Here is a 16,600-nt window from a genome sequence, read left to right on the forward strand (position 1 = left end):
TATAAAATTAGACAGAATATATTACATTATTAACAACTTAAAAGTCAAATTGTAAATATCACAATTGGAACTGCTTCCATAAAGTTACTGAAATTGCCTTTGTATGACAATATGCCAGATAGTCTGCATGGGAGCACCGCAACTGCACTCTGATGAGGGAACTTTTCCTCACTTGTGTGGAGAAAATCACGTCTACCACAGTTTGTCCTAATCCTCTTTAAGGTTGATCAAGTTTTCCAGGGCAGATGGAAACCACTTGATTTTATTGTGTTTCTCTTGGCAATGTCTTGTACCTTTTGCAACAATTCTTTCTTCCAGGTTTGCAGGAGGTTGAAATTATTACTCACCCGATGTGAGACTGTCCTGCTGGGTGGGTTCTGCGAACATAACCTTCTGGCTTCAGCAGCAATGATGTTCTGGTGTATTGGTATGTGGTCATTGGCATTTAACTTCTTATACACCCCAACTAAGGCATGTTTACATTTGAGTTCTGCTAGCGTAATGTGACTCAGTGCCGAGAGCCACTGAGTTTCTAAATTCCTTCATTTAAAATAAAATAATTTATTCAAGTTCTTTTCCACTCATTTGTTCAGAGAGAATGATTACCTAGTTGTACTTCCTCTTAAAACAAAAATCACCAGCAGGTAGGCATTTATTTGACTATGCTAGCCACAATTCTCATTGCCTGATTCAATTGAGTATCAACAAGTTTCATATAGCTGCTGTTCAGCCACACTGGAGAGCAATTCTCAGCTGCTGAGAAGAGCAGACTGAGGGTGGTTATGTTAGAGCATAAGCCAAGGAGCCCATGTAGAGCCACACAGTTTCTGAAGAATGTTATTTCTAGATTTCAGTATTTCTGCAATTTTCTTCAGGTGTTTCTTGAAAGACAGAGTTCTGCCTAAAATGATCACCAAATATAGGTGGGTTCATTGTTGTGGTTCAAACCATTGTTACCCAAGTACACTTCTGATTCATACGTGTAGCTAGCTTATTGCATAGGTGGAAACATGCCACTGTAGTTTTATTTGGGTTTGGCTTCAGCCTCTAATTATGGAAATACCCATCAAGAGTGCCTAGGTCATTAGTTAACGTCTGTTCTGTATTTTACATCTGTGTTGAGTAGCAATTGCCCAGTCATACCAAAACTTTCTTGAGATGTGCAGGCATATCAGATATAGAGCCTTGAGGTGAACCACTATCACATTTTTTCTGGCAACTGATGGAATTTCCCAAAATGATGTGAAATGTTCAGTTCATTAACATGTTATCCATGAGTCTAACAATTCTTGTGTAGGGTATGATACGGAGCAGTTTGTAGATGATTCCATGCTCCCAGATAGTGTCGTATGCAGAAGTTAGATTAATGAATGCAATTGATGTCTTAAGACGCTTTCTGGAAGCCAGCTTGTGTGTGTGTGTGTGTGTGTGTGTGTGTGTGTGTGGTCAGTGATAGTACTTTATCTGTACAACTGCGATTTGGTCTAAATCTGGCTTATTCCAGGGGCATGTGCTCATGGATTTTAGAACTTGTTCTATTGTACAGAGTCTTTCCAGTGACTTATACATTGTACTCATTACTGCATTAGATCTGTAACTTTGAGGTCTATAACTTGATTTGCCTGATTTCAATATGGCAAGAACTTTTGTTCTTAAGCACAAATAATGAGGAATGCCTATCCAAATGTGTTAAACTGATCTCACTAAAATAAAGTACAAGTCACTACTATCCAATTTAACAAACAGAGTTGCATAAAAATGGATTTTGAAACTGTTAATAAAAACCCAAACCCATGGTGCAACAGCCCCAAAGGGCTATGGCCTACCAAGTGACTACTGCTCAGCCCAAAGGCCTGCACATGAGGTATCTTGTGGTCAGCATGACTGATCCTCTCTGCCATTGTTCTTGGCTTTGTAGACTGGCCACACTATCTCACTGTCAGATAGCTCCTCAAGTGTAATCACATGGACTGAGTGGACTTCGAACCAGCCCTCAGATCCAGGTAAAAATCACTGACCTGGCCGGGAATCAAACCCAGGTCCTCCAGGTAAGAGGCATGCATGCCACCCCTTCACTGCAGGGCCGGCATAATTGATGATGATAATGATAATAATAATAATAATGATAATAATAATTCACATTTGAAGATAAAACACAAGTCCACCCAGATTCAACCCCACCCACGAAAGAGGTAATCAGACAGATTATGCAATCTTTGAAGAACAATGAAGTGCCAGGTGAAGATTCAATTATAGCTGAATTGTGAAGGTTTGCTAGTGACAATGCAGTGGAGAAATTAATGGACCATATACATGAAATCTGGAATACCATACTGAAAGACTTCCCAAGTGACTGGACATCTGCCCTAATCCACCCACTTCATAAGAAAGGCGGCAAGTCTGGTGTTAATAACTATCACGCCATCTCCCTCCTATTCATAACCTACAAAATTCTCTTGAAAGCTCTTAAAATCAGGGCAGAAGAACAGCGAGATCCAGAGCTGGGTGATTACCAAGGAGGTTTCAAGAGAAGACTCGTGTGTGGAGCAGATTATGAATCTGAAATCTGTCCTTTCATATCTTAAACTAAGGAGCAAGCCTTTCATAGTAATGTTCATCGACTTTAAGAAGGCCTATGATTGAATTGACAGAACTGTAACACATTGGAGACTGCTACCCTCCAGAAATCACAGGATTTTTAATGGTTTTTGAAATTTTTTCAATGCTAGGGTAAGCCATGAATATAATAACTTTTGGAATATTTAGAAATATCATACTTTCTTGTACATAAAAATGAGTTTTAACTTTCATAATTGTGCAGAAATTTTTAAATATAAATTTATGAAGGTAATATGTTTTACAAACTAAAAAAGCATCTGATGCAGCTATGGATGCCAGTTCAGTTAATATTTCTAAATCTGTAATATTGTGGACACATTCTGAAATACACTAATACAGATTCTAACCTAATTGGTCAATTGGCATTGGTATCTTTGTTTACAACCAATAATTTGCTTTCCCACTGTTCGTTGTTTGATGACAGGGTTTCATCAAGTTGCTGCAGGTTGTCATCTGTACACGGGAAGCAACTACATTTTTAGGAAGCTGTATAAAACAATATTACAGAACCACTTCAGGAACTGGTATAAAACTATGTTACACTTCACACCAATTTGAAATTAGTTCATTATCTATTTACTTGCCTGAAGCGCCAGAATTATCATGTTTACTTAGTGTGTAATTGTTATCCTCATTTTCAGACCTCGTGCCTTCCATAAGAACATCCATTATGGATTCATTGTCGAAATTTCATACACTTGAATTAGATATGCTAAATATTCACAAGAATTACACAAACAAGCCTGCCTCTCGAACACGCACTCTTCCTGTCCGCATGTACCGTACGTACTTCACAGCCCATTTCACGGCTGAGAATCAATGATGACGCAGCCCCAGGTTATGTAGGAATGTGGCTGTTTTATCAATGCCTTGAAAGAAGAGCTCCCTGACTTATGTTCATAACTAGTACATTTTATGCTTATAGAAGCATTCAGCAGTATCGTAGTGAAGTCACCGCTCACTGAAATGACAGCTATTTTTTAGCTACAGTGAAAACTTGTCTGCAGATTCTCAGAGCTCCGCCAGCAGTAATGAAATAGCGTGCCCACAGTTTCTATGAGCGGTGCCTCCAATGTGTTAATTCAGCTCTTAAAGGAATTTGGCTTAGACGGTAAAACAAAGTGATCATCTAACAGACTCTCACCAACACCATCTCAAAAGTGAAGTTCAGAGGAGAGACTTCAGATGCTTTTGAAATACGGACAGGAGTTAGGCAGGGAGATGGTCTCTCACCTCTGTTGTTCAACTGTGTTCTTGAGAAAGTGATCTGTGAATGGTGCCGAGAAATGAGTTATGAAGGAGTCTAAAGTGAAGTCAGACTAGGCCACAAGAACGAGAACGTTTCAATCGACTGTCTAGCATTTGCAGACGGTCTTGCAGTTTTCGCTGATTTCTTGGATGTGGCTATGAAGCAGATCAACCGGCTTCAAACACAAGCTGCAAAGATAGCCTCCAGATCTAATGAGAAAACTAAATTCATTACAAACATCAAACTGGTGCCAAGTGATCTAGAAGGGACTCGCGGAAAAGTCAAGCGGGTTGAAAAATGCAAGTATCTTGGTGAATGGATAGAACCTAACATTTCTGAAAAAGAAGTCATTGCATCAAGCATGAATAAAATTGAAATGGCTCACCATCTGACTAAAAATGTCTATAACAAAAGATCTATATCTCTGAATGCAAAAATAAAACACTATCGCACTGTCATCCAGCCAGAGGCTCTATATGCAGCGGAATGTCTCGCCATGAACAAAAAAGGCATGATGGAGAAAGTGGAGGCTAAGGAAAGGAAGATTTTGAGAAAAATCTTAGGTCCAGTTAGAGACAATGGTGAGTTTATGAGACGTCACAACCAGGAGTTGTACTCACATGTGGAGAAAGTAACCAACGTGATGTGGAAAAGGAGGATTATTTTTCATGGATACATGACCCGAATGAAGCCAACACTTAACCAACCGCATTTTCACTTTCCTCCAAGAGAAAAAGGCAAAGGGCTCATGGTTCAGTGAGGTACAGAAAGATCCATTCATTCATTCATTCATTCTTCTTCCATAGACTGTACAATTACATATTTTTAAATATGCCAACAGTATAGGAGTTGCCGAGTGATTTCCTAATACTAATAATAATATATGCACAATAATGAACATTTTGAAAAAGAAGAAAAAGAAAAAACAGAATCACGAAATACCTTAATGCTAGGAGTACAAGGAGATTGGGTTCTCATTTGAAGATATCCAGGAGCATGACCCACTCAAGGAAAAACTACAAGAACAGTGTTTCCAACCAAAGCCAAAAACTGGAAAGGCATGGACGAAAGAGCAGAAGGAGCAACACTGTCTTCGAACAACAGTAATCCCGAGTGAGCAGAATGTGCAAATATGAATGAGCCAGCCTAGAAGAGAGAGAGAGAGCGAGCGAGAGAGAGAGAAAAGAGAGGTGTGTGTGTGTGTGTGTGTGTGTGTGTGTGTGTGTGTGTGTGTAGAATTTCTTGAATGCTGAACAGATTCTGTGAATATTATGCAAATCCAGTAATGCTATATAACATTCTGTAAACTATCGTAATTTTATAATATTGTCATTTTAAGTGGGGATGGAGGCACTTTTGTGAATGTGGGGCTATGCCCTTTCTCCATTCACCATCCCTGAATTGTATCTTCAATTTGTGGAAAAATATAACATCAATATATCAATATAGAAATAATCATCAATGATCTGCATTTAGGGCAGTTACTCAGGTGGCAGATTCCCTATCAACTGTTTACTTCACCTAGCTTTTTCTTAAATATTTTCAACAAAACTTTGAAATTTATTGAACATTTATTGAAAAGTTTCTGGAGATGCTGAGGTGGCTTAATTTTGTCCTGTACAGTTGTTTTACGTGCCAGTAAATCTACCGCCGTAAGGCTTTGTGCCTGACCACACTGAAATAACGCTTCTACTGTCTGAGGTAATCAGCTCGACACACAGCTAGAGGTGATAGAGATGTTGATTCTCATGGTATTACACAGCTAGAGGCCGTCAAGCTGGGTTCTCAGTCAAGTGCCCATCTCTACGGTACTTTCAAATTTTATATCTATTATTATTATTATTATTATTATTATTATTATAATGTCTTTTGTATCGTTCATGTCTTGCTCTTTCTCTTCTATTGTTATCCCTTAACACGTCCTTTTAATGTGATGCATTACGAATTTTAACATTTATTTACCGTTATTTTTTCATTTTCTCACCTTCTCTATCAGGTTGGTGTACTACATGGCGTCTTAAACCTCATCCCTCCAAGTGTTCCACCATTTCGTTCACACTTCGTAAATCCCCCGTTCTACAACAATATCACCTACTGAACCAACCGATTGCTCTTGTTGACAATCAAAAAGACTTAGGAGTGCATTTTGACAGTAAATTGTTGTTTGTCTCGCACATAAACAGGGTTACCTCACGTGCTATGTCACTCCTTGGTTTACTGTACAGGTTTTCTGACATCACAGATGTGAATGCCCTCCGAGCATTCTACGTTTCCTGTATCTTACCTATTGTTGAATACGCCTCTCCAGTCTGGTCCATTTCTGCTTCTTCAAACCTCTGCCACCTTGACCGTGTACAATCTTTTTTCTGTGCTATCGTCAGAGCCAGGGTCCCTGCATGTCGCAATCTAAGCACTATCCAAGTGCTTGGGAAACTGAACCTCAAGACTCTTTCTGCTCGGAGGAAAGTAGCCGACCTAAAGCTGCTATACAAAGCAGTTAATGGTCTGTTTAGGTCTCCAGATTTAGCTTCCTTATTTCCCCTCCACGTCCCATCCCGTAATACCAGAATGAAGACCCTATTCCATACTCCTTACTCCCGGCTTTCTCTCACCCAAAGGTCCCTTTCGGTACGTATTCCAGCAATGTTTAATACATTATCTATCAACAACAACCTAGATCTCTTCGTAACGTTTCCTTCCTTCTGTCATGATATTTATCATATAACTTAATTTTCCTTCTTGTTCTTTCCCGTTCTGCTCCTGTATTTACTGTAAATGTATTTTTCTTTGTTAATAACGTTGTTTATGTAAATATGTATTATATATGATTGTACAGTTTTTATTGTGTATATTCGTGTCCTTTGTAAGTATTTATATATCTTTCATTTTAGATTCATATCTGTTGTACATAGCTCAGATCGTTGTAATTCGGCGTTATGCTGTTGCTGATCCTGAATAAATAAATAAATAAATAAACTTCTCCAGATCCTGTCTGCAGCAGATTACTAGAAAGTAAGTGTTTGATTTGCCTTCAGATATCCTATATTTGTCATGTCATTGTGAAGAAATACTTTTATCTGCATAAAAAAATCATTTAAGAATATCTTATGTTAAAAATTTCAGATCACTGCATGCCATAGATTTGGCTGGGCATCGCACATACACACAGACAAACACTTCAGGATATTATGGATTGAATGTCGCTCCTCGAATCGGGGACCGAAAATGACTTCCTACGCCATGGACTTAAAATGGCTCTTTGACATGTGTTCTCTACCTATCTTAGCTGCCTCTGTGGATCAGTGGTAGAGTGTCGGCCTCCGGATCCCGAGATAGCAGGTTCAAACCCGGCAGAGGTAGTCAGATTTTTGAAGGGTGGAAAAAAGTCCATTCAACACTCCATGTCATACAATGTCGGCATGTAAAAGATCTCTGGTGACACATTTGGTGTTTACCCGACAAAATTCATTAAATCTCAGCCATAGACGCCCAAGAGAGTTTCGGTTTACTCGGTCTGCCATCTAGTGGGCCTAGAGTAAAACTGAACGTCGAAATTGATGAGCAGACAGCCAGATAGCGTCAAATTGAAATGTCTGCACACGGTAGCTGAGGCCATACCATTATTATTATTATTATTATTATTATTATTATTATTATTATTATTATTATTATTATTATTATTATTATTCTACCTATCTTGTGCACGTTGCCTAGCGACAGTGAATCTATGCATTTAATCCTGCTGACAGCACACTGGATTGTCCTATCTCAACACAAATTTCCCGACAGTTTTTCGCTCATAACTCACCAACGAAAGTGAAAATTAAAAATCTGGCTTTGTGGTGCATTCGGACCCCCTTCCATCTACCTATGTTCAAAATGTCAGATCTCTGCATGCTATAGATTTTGCTGGGCATCGCACACATGCAAAAGAGACACAGACAAACACTTCCTTTTATTATTGTAGATTTGTAGTAATCTAAAAAAATTATATCTCAGGGTTTGGGATACTTTTTCAATATCTTTAATGAACACGAATTTCAGTTGTGGTCATATAAATGTCTACTTGGTACTTCAGGGAGGTAAAAACTACCCTATACAAGGAAATTATGCACATACAATACAGAAAACTGTTTCAGCAAGACATCTGAGAAAGTGTATTAAAAAGAAAAAAAAGAACGTAATTAGATAGTAGACATGTACACGCTCCAAGATACCATGATGACCTCTCTCAATCTGACAAGGCAATACAATATCCTTTGTCAATTTGCTTTTGATTTCTGTTTGTAGAACTCTGGTTCTGTGCTGACTTTACAACCATCCAACACCCTGTCATTTTATTTCAAACCATATCCTTAACTAAATTGTGTGAACTCTTAGATTTCAGATAGAGAATTTTTTGTATTACGTTTGGAGGGCCTAGAACTGCTCGTAACACCTCAGTCTTCTTTCTGAGTAGTAAAATGGAACACCAACAGCTTTTGTTAAAGTTTAAAAATTAAAATGTTATTTCATTTAAAAACTACCTCAGTATCCTCACCAATGATCCTAATGGCTTCATTTTCATCACTATTTGTAGCTATCAAATTGTCCACGATATTTGTGTTTTAAAGGAGTCTTCTATACCTTTCAACAAGAAATCTTGTAAAAATCCTGTTCATTCCATTCATTCCTTCACGTAAGTAACGCCATACATTTCTTGTAATATTCTCTTGGTCTTGTGTGTTTTTATATTGCTGAATTATTTGGGAATTTCATTGCTCAAATCTGTATCTTGTAATGGGTGGAGGTATGGATTTTCTATACACAATGGCAATAAAATGTTTTATTCATAGTTCTTACAATAGGGAATAATAATTTTCATCTATAACAATGTGGTAAGTCCCTTTAAAACTTCACAGAAATTGATCTTTTATACATGTATTTCAGCGTACCATTTGCCACCAAGGTAGACACCTCATTTGCAAATAAAGAGATTTTGATTTTTGATTTGATGTTGATATTAATATGGTGAGTAACATGGTGGTCAATAAACAACATATTTGATATGGGAAACTGGAATTGGCAATTTCATGCATATTTTCAAATTATTGTAGATCTGACAGTGAACATGTACTTGTCAACTAATTTTCTTCAGCAATCTTTAAGGTTCTCAAAACGAAGACTTCTGCATGTTTGAAGATTTGAACATCTTATATCACCTGTATCAATTTTCTCATTTCTTCCTTCCATAAACTTAGCTCCAGCAGCAGCTTTGAAATACAGTGAACTTTTGGTTGTTCATGCATGGGTTACCTGGTTTGCAGGATTTTTGTCCAACCTAAAGAATTTTTTTTAAATTACAGCAGTCATTCTTTTGTTGCTTTCGAACTAGACTTTCTGTAAGTCAAGTTTTTTAACTCAGTTTTTATGACTGCAATAAATCCTGTGCTGCATGACTATCGTACTCATTGTTACTAGTCTAGAGTCTTTACGGAAAGAAACATTTCAGTTGTTAATGAGTCTTCACGTGAAATTTCATGGTTAAAAGCCTGTATTGATAGTACTAAATATATGAGAGAAATTTCATCTTTTTAGTACTTCAAAATAGTGAAACATATTTCATCCCTTCTTTTGAGATATCTTCAGCCACTTAATGGATGAATATCAGTCCAAACGCAAAAGACATACAGGTTAAAATCACATAACACAGTTCAATCTTCAGTCCAGTCACAAATATTTTGTAATGTTGGTAAGAGTATTTTCCATTAAAATCTTCAGAAGGCAATGTTGATAGTCCTTGTGGGCCAATGTTAATACAATTTTACAATTTACAATAGTTAACAAAAGTGTGTCCTAAAATAATTATAATGTTAAACAAGAGAATTTTTGTTAATGAGTCTGTATGATCTTCAGTTTAATTTCATCATGGCAGAAAAAAATTTGTTAAAAAGCAGTTCAACAATGAAACAAAAATCAGAAGTTCTAGGAAAATAAAAATTTAAGAAGAGTCACCTACTACATTTGTGGTAGATAATGATGTGTGCCTCCAGAGAGGCCTGGTGCAGGTCTTTTGATTTGACACCCGTAGGCAACCTGCGTGTTATGAGGATGAAATGATGATGACTACATATACACCCAGTCCCCATATCAGGGGAATGAACCAATTACAGTTGAAATTGCCCGACCATGTTGGAATCAAACCCAGGACCCCTGACACTAAAGGCCAGCACGCTAACCATTTAGCAATAGAGCCAGACATTGATGGTAGATTATAAGATGTGAGCATAAACAGTCCACAATTTTAAGAAAAGAAAAGAAAAGAAAAAAGAAAAGCTGGAGGATTCTGTGGAGAACAGAGATAGTGGTAGGCATTAAGAGCATAAAAGTTTTGAAGAAGAATATATATTGTGGCAGGTTATCAGGGTCCTTTAAACTAAAATTACTACAGAGCAAGCTAGTGTGTTTTAATCTGCACTATATTTATTGAGCTTCTATTTACAGTTTACATTTGAGTTTCATACTCTACAGTTTTCCACTTGACATACACGCACTCATCAAATTACTGTTCTTCACATGGCTTCTCACAGTGCAGTATCCTTCCAGAACAGTTTATACGGAATCTGCTGCCTGGTGACTGCTCTAAATGTACATCAGTAGTGAACGAGTGATTCACAACTGGCAAGTCTAACTACACACACCTGTCTGAAGAACTCTGTCCCAATGAAATGACTAGTTGTAGACTCACAATGGTCTTGTAATTGTGACTGACGTGCTCAAGACAGAGTCACTCCAGACCGACTGTCATGCGCCAGTAGGGATCTTTATATAGGCCTGCAGAAGATTCTTGTACATAATTCTAGGTGCCTGATCAAGTTTTAATCAGCTTCCAGTTTATTCTAGAAGATTCTTTATCATCAGGTCCAATGTTTTCCCCAGTATTATTGTTTTGTACATTGCTGGCTCTCTTTGCATTGTGGCTGCTGCAATGCAATTACAATGTCTCGCTGGTATTATTGCTGGCCAACTGCCTTCGTTGTCACAATACGAAGAGTTAGAAGTTCCACTTCTACAGTGGTTTAGCCAAAATGAGGGGCAAAAGAAGTTACCATCATTGATACAATGTAAACAGAGAAAATCAGGTTATTCCATGAATTTTCATTGAACTGGATTTCAATGAGACTAGGCCCTTAACTTTTGCTATGATGTGTTATACAGCCGAAGTAAACAAGAGAAGGTTACCCACAAATTCTGCATATTCAGCATTTATGTTACAGTTTAATCTCTCTCTTCTGCAGACAGCATCAGTTCCATGGAAAATGTCCATTATGAGAGGTGTCTGTTGAAACAAGGTTGTAAAAATTAATCCAGTGTTTCGACGGCAAAGAACATCCACCTTAAATATAACCATATATCTTTATTTTGATTATTCTAAATCATTTCTAACTAAATATTTACCCGTTAGATATTAGAAGTTATTTTACACCCTTATAACCATTACAGCTTCAGGAAATATTCATTCAGCTGTGTGTATAAATTTAGCACAGTTTTTCTTTACTGCAATATTCTCAGAAAGGGAATACATTCTATTACAAGACATTCTATTATATCGTTCCATTGTTGTATCCCCGTATTCGTGATCCAGCGCGAGAAATTCATTTGCTCAACAATCTCAGCTTTCAGATTATGTGCGATTTACGCGGTTTTTCGTGTAACATTGACCCACTCGCTCACAGTTTCTTTGCTATACCGCAATGTTTACTTCTGCAAAAAAATGACTCCCACTTTCTTTTCACTCCGATTCCTATTTCCCTCCCAATCACTTAACATTTAATTTTAATTCTCCAAATTGTGTTTGACTTTTCCCGACAGTTGAATTTTTCAGGGCGTACGGTATTTCTGCTCAACAGTGGCGTTCAAGTCTCTTCCTTTTCAAGTTTAACTGAACTACCTGACCTGAAACTTATCAGTGACAATCTCGGTTATGAACAGAATAATAGTAGATTTGGTAAACCAGGAAAGCGTCAAACTATTAATGTACGCTGATGATATGGTCTTAACATCAACGTCAGAGAAGGAACTCCACGAATCATTGGTATCTTATGAGTAAACAGTCACTGATAGCATTCCTGAGCAACTAGAATTATCAGAATGTACACTAATTAGAACATAAGACTACTATAATGAAAAGTTTGGAAAGACTCAAAATAGTACAAAGAAATTAAAATGATTTCACATATGTCTGCAAAATGATTTTAAAAGAAAGAATGACAAAGTTGGGTGTCACAATTGTCCCAACTGTCCACTTAAGACAAGTGGACTAATGTTGATGTCCGCTCTCCAGAATTTGAAGTGTCCGCTTAAAAGGGGTTACTTAACATGTGTCTAATGTAAAAGAAAATCAGTTCCGTGGAAAGTTGTCCGTATAGGGAGGTGTCTGCTGAATATGTGTCCATTAGTGCAGGTTTGAGTGTACTATAAAAAGTATTACTCATTCATCATTCATCATTGCGACAGCAGACATAGTAGATTTGGTAAACCAGGAAAGCATCAAACTATTAATGTACGCTGATGATATGGTCTTAACATCAACGTCAGAGAAGGAACTCCAGGAATCATTCAACCAAATAGTAGGCTGGATAAAGAAAAATGAGCTCAAACTGAATGTAGAAAAAACAGTGTCCATGACGTTTAGAAGAGGGGGACCTCATGGAATCTTCTATTATGAAGACCAAGAACTTAAGTCCGTAAAGCATTTTAAATACTTGGGTGTAATTTTTCAAACCCAAGGTAATGTTTTCACCCTCCATCTCAGACCGTCTAAATGCATCTATGAAAGCAATATCTGACATCAAGCACCTGAGAAACTTGTCTTTAGAACAGCCATAAAACTCTTTCATCTAAAAATCAGCCCTATAGCAACATATGGCTTGGAAAACATTTGGGAACATTTGAGTATGAAACAGTTAGATAAAATCGAGAAGTTGAAGGCAATCTACTTGAAACGGGCTCTGTGCCTCTCCAAATATTCTCCTTCCCGGCTCGTGTATGAGCTATCCAGAGAGGGATTTTATGTGGAAGAGCTAAGGTTACAGTTGTTACTTCCAGCAACAACACCCTATTTACATCTGCTTCGAGACCTACGATCGAAGAAGGCCGACATCTGGGAAGATTTCTACTCTACCGATGCCATGCTAAATCGCGAGTGGGTCCAAGGTGGATATGAACTGCGACACCTGCTGACAAGGTTCTCCGTTCATGGGTTCCATTATAAACTGTGTAATATAAAGCGTTATCATGAACCAGGTTTGAACTGTGTATGTTTAAGATGTGGAGCACACTGTACTAGGTACCATGTTTTAAATTGTAAACAGCGATCAGAATCACTGGTGAAATTTTGCAACGAAGACTAATGTTTTATACAGTAATTCTTTGCACATTGTGCGCGTTAAATAAATTATTAAAAAGTATTACTTTGGGTTGAAATTACAGCAGAACCTCTTAACCAGAGCAGGGTGAAGGGGTGAAGGTAGCTTTTGGTTAAAAATTTGCAATAATTAAAAATGCCATTTGTATACGTTAAAAAATGTTTGTTGACCTTTTATATGAAGATAACTGAAGACAATATGTATACAATGTTAATAAAGTATTTTAATAAACCCAAACTATTGTACATATTTAGAAAAAAATAGCCGATAATCTGTAGCGCATATACTTTAACTATAGCTCATTCCATGTTAAGAAAACGGTATTGCTCTTATGACAACAAGGTTGCCACAGTGAATGGCTCTGCTGTACAGTATCACGGGAAAACCGTGGCATACATATATTTATTGGCAAAACTCTGTACTTAATTTCAAGATAAAAGGAGGAAGAAACTAAGCTGAATTTTTTTTTTAAATCTAGGGTACAGGGGTTGTAGGGTGGGGGTACGGCTTATTTAGGTTTTTACAGCAACATGGATAAACCCCTGCGCATACAAAACCTTAGTATTGAAGTTCAAGGCAAACTGGGAGGAAACAGACAACAGATAAATTTTATAGGCTCGGAGAGGGGGTGCAGTTAATTCCATTTAATAAGTTTGCCCAGGCAATGACGGGTACTACTGTGCCAACCATATTGCCCTATGAAAAGAATGGTAACAAATGCGCTTGTGGAAAAAGTGGTAAAAATTTGGCAAAAATAAAATGCGCTTAAGAAACAAAAGCTAAATCACAAAACCAAGCACAGATAAACATCATAGTCAATTTCTGCAGTACAAATCGTGCCGTGATGTATCGCTGCACACCACAGCATCAAAATCTTCAATAACAACTGCTGTACAGTACGATAATTTTAGAAAAAAAAAAACACACACACACACACACACACACACACAGGACTTCTCTACAACAGTGATAAGCTGCCGGCAATTCGCAGAGTAACGAATGATGCATTATATGTACCAGAGCAACTCTAAAGAAAAATTAAGGAAGGCAACAAAGCTATGGCTGTTCCCACCATTGTGCTTCCTCCCTGCGAATGTATTTGTGAAATATAGAATGTTTAGTTATTTTAATAACTCACGAGCAAAAGCATGCCTCATCCATTTTCTTTCTTTCATAATACAATATGAAGTACATTATAATATTCCTTAATCACGAGGAATAATGAGTGTCTAAGAGGGAGTGTGTTTAGTTCTTGTAGGTCTGTAAGAGCAATACTATTTTCTTAACATGGAATGAGCTATAGGTATGAAGTATGTGCTAATTCTTTTGAAAAGTCTGTTTTCTTTTGGCGGTTTTTATTTTCCCATTGTTTTCTAGCCGCTATGTCACGCCACGATTTCATTAGCAGAATATCAGAAGGCTTTGATTCGTCACAACACAAATCAAGTTGACAGTAGAAGAAGGCAGTCAAGGTCAGAGTCCATACATTCCGTTACTCATCCACTTTGTCATAATAAAGTATATTTCTTTAATTCGTTTTCACAGAAAATATCTTATCCCCTGGTCATTTCAGTTAAACTGTGTCAGTTAAGTGTTTCAGATAACAGAGGTTCTACTGTAGTATTAAAACGTCTTTGCCAAAATAACAGATAGCATACACCCAAACTTTTCCAGAAAAATAATTACAAGTAAAAATACTGTTGAAGTTGAAAAAGAACAAAATAGACCCAAGGGTGCTCACATGAGAAAAATAAGGAGACTGGCACAAGCAGGAGAAATAGCAGGTTTGGCTAAGGGTCCCATGGCTGTCACGCCATGCTCTCAAAACGAGTCCTTAGAGCAAGGGTGACTAAATCTGCGTTGAACCCCTAGCCTTATTTTTTATATATTTTTCTAACCAGCCATCATGGCTACACTAGTCAAGCATGGCACAGATAGCAAGAAGTGTAAGAGTTCCGAGTGGACATATCCGGTCAATTTACTTCTCAAAACTGAACGGTATCTTTTTTTTTTCTTTTTAATTCTGAAAGGAAATGATCTTGCCTTGCAGATAAGGTGACCATGGAGGTCCAGGATAACAGTTCAACAGTATTTTACAAGCTATTATGAAACTGATTATTTAGCATATGCACAGAATATTTTTGAATACCTCTGATAATATCATAGCACTATTAATCAGTTTTTCCCAGATGTTATAATTCAGCCTCTGTCCACTTGAATGAATTCCTATGAGCACTGAAGAGAATTGCCTTTGCTGGCAGGACCTAGTGTTCACAACCTTCTGGTATCGGCTAGAGCAATTTTGTTACTTTCATTGATCTGTCTTTGTCTTATCCTTGGCTTTGACAATATGAAAGTGACTGAGGTATGAGTGATGCTAGTAATGTCAATTCCTTATGCAGCCAGTCCCTGCTATGAATGGTGTGAAAATGTTGCTCATAGGGTCGGTTGATGCATTTCAGTGGGCTTGGCAGACTGATATGTAAGCAACTACCTCACTCCTCATTTTCCTAGTATGCCTCTTCAGTGATGACTAGGCCATCTATGACAGGTGATGGTACAGCTGTTGAGAATCCCACCAGCGGGAGTGCTGACGGACTGAACACACATACATACATACTGAATAGAAGACCATGTACCTCTCATTTGAGTGAGGAATATATGGATGAAGAGCCTGCTTCTTATCACACACTTCTTGTGCCTGTTGAACATTATTTTCAAAGCAAATTGTTGAGTTAAAAATAACTTTCTTTGCTGGCCTACTAAGCATTACAATATCTGCATGTCTGGTACTTCTATTTCTAAATTGTAGTAAGGAAGCAATTACAAAGTAACATTTGTGAAAAATGAATAAATATTTTTGGGCTAGTAATGCTTAACTGCAGAAAATTGGTAGGTAAAATGGGTCCACCTATTCAATTTTTATCGTATGATAACTAGAGACCTTAACTGATAACTACAATTTTATGTTTCACTACTTAAATACCACAATTAGAGTACAACTAAAAGTACTTGTTTAAATGCACTAGTTCTCCTCATATATCATTTGCAATATTATGATAATACCTTTCAATTCTGCATATTTACCATGGCAGACAAAATAGTGTTGCAGTTATGTCGCTTCGAAATATATTTTCCAAGAATATGCATATGCATGGCATAAACTCCTTATATTCATAACAGAAAAAAACATTTCTATTTTGATGTGTAACCTCCTCTTCTTAGAGGATGAAGGCTGACAGTACCATAGTAATGTAGTTCATAGTAGTACACTATTTGTTAATGTTGTACCTGTTTATTCATCTGATCCAAGCAGCAAAGACAG

The 16,600-nt window shown here is 37.4% G+C and overlaps 1 protein-coding gene across 1 annotated transcript in view; it reads right to left on the reverse strand.

The window, feature by feature from the left end:
• Positions 1-16,600, reverse strand: part of BicC (protein bicaudal C) — a 345,922-nt gene that overhangs the window by 107,370 nt on the left and 221,952 nt on the right. The window lies entirely within an intron of this gene.

This window comes from Anabrus simplex, chromosome 1, assembly GCF_040414725.1.
Source record: "Anabrus simplex isolate iqAnaSimp1 chromosome 1, ASM4041472v1, whole genome shotgun sequence".
In the NCBI taxonomy this organism is placed as follows: Eukaryota; Metazoa; Arthropoda; class Insecta; order Orthoptera; family Tettigoniidae; genus Anabrus; species Anabrus simplex.